Genomic DNA, 1,257 nt, shown 5'->3' with positions numbered 1-1,257 from the left:
CGAAGGTTTTTAGTTTGTACACTCGAGGTTTAGCCTTCTGGTGGATGATGTAGGGACAGTTCCAGGTCAAATCTAGTTTTCCAACTGCTTGTCCTCTTACAATGAGGCCGGCTTTCTTTAATACCAAGTCTCCGGGAGCAAACATCTCTTTACAAAAAGTTTTTATGAAAGTATTTGGCTATCCTCAGTTCAACTTTTCCTTATCGAAGAGCCGCATTGGCTTGGTTTTCCTCTACTAGGTCTAAAGCAAGCATTATCCTTTCATTATTTGTTTCATGCGATTTCTCCAAGTTTTGTTCATCGAAGGTTAAGGCTGGGAGCACCCGCTGACTATATTTTTTTATTTTTGACCAGCAGTATGGCTTCCATTCCATCATAAAGCATGAACGAAGTTTAGCCAGTGGATGAAAATGGTGTGGTTCAGATTGCCCATAGTACTGAGGGGATCAAATCTGCCCACTTTACCTTTGCTCCTATTATTTTCCTCAACAGGTTTAGGATAACTTTGTTGGCGGCCTTGGCCTGTCCGTTGGTTTGGGGATGATGCACAAAAGAAGAACTTGAGGTTACTTTTCTTAGTTTTATAGAAATCTTAGTCTCATTTGTCAAGGAATTGAGTTCTGTTGTCCGTGATGATAACGAGTGGGTGTCTGTATCGACAAATCAAATCATTCTAGATAACATTTTAAACTATTTCTATTGTTATGTGGGCGATGAGCTTCGATTCTATCCATTTAGAGAAATAGTCGAAGACCACTAGTAGAAACTTGTGTTGTCCCTTTGATGGGAGAAAAGGTTTGAGGATGTTGAGCCCCCAGAGAGAAAGACCAGATACTAATTATCAAATAAATCTTTTGGGCTAGTTAATGTCATAGGAGAATATATTTTGAAATTGCAGGCACCTTCGAGAATACCCTTCTACATCTTTTAGCAAGTTTAGGCAAAAATATTCTTATGCTTAAATATAGTGGGCGAGCACTTTTCCTATTGAATGACATTCACACTCCCTAACATGAACTTCACTTTTCCTATTGAATGACATTCACACTCCTTCACATGAACTTCTCCGAAGATATCTTCAATCTCATTTTGGCTAATGCACTTGTTTCATGGCTTTGCTAGTGCACATCACTAATGCATAGGGGTGTAAACGAACCGAACACGAACGAACAAAGCTTGTGTTCGTGTTCGGTTCGTTTAAAATTTAGTTTGTTTGAAATAAGCTCGTGTTCGTTTCTTAACGAACGAGCCGAACAC

The sequence above is a fragment of the Phalaenopsis equestris genome, unplaced genomic scaffold, assembly GCF_001263595.1.
Source record: "Phalaenopsis equestris unplaced genomic scaffold, ASM126359v1 Scaffold000525, whole genome shotgun sequence".
Classification (NCBI taxonomy): domain Eukaryota; kingdom Viridiplantae; phylum Streptophyta; class Magnoliopsida; order Asparagales; family Orchidaceae; genus Phalaenopsis; species Phalaenopsis equestris.
Note: the sequence above shows the minus strand (reverse complement) of the source record.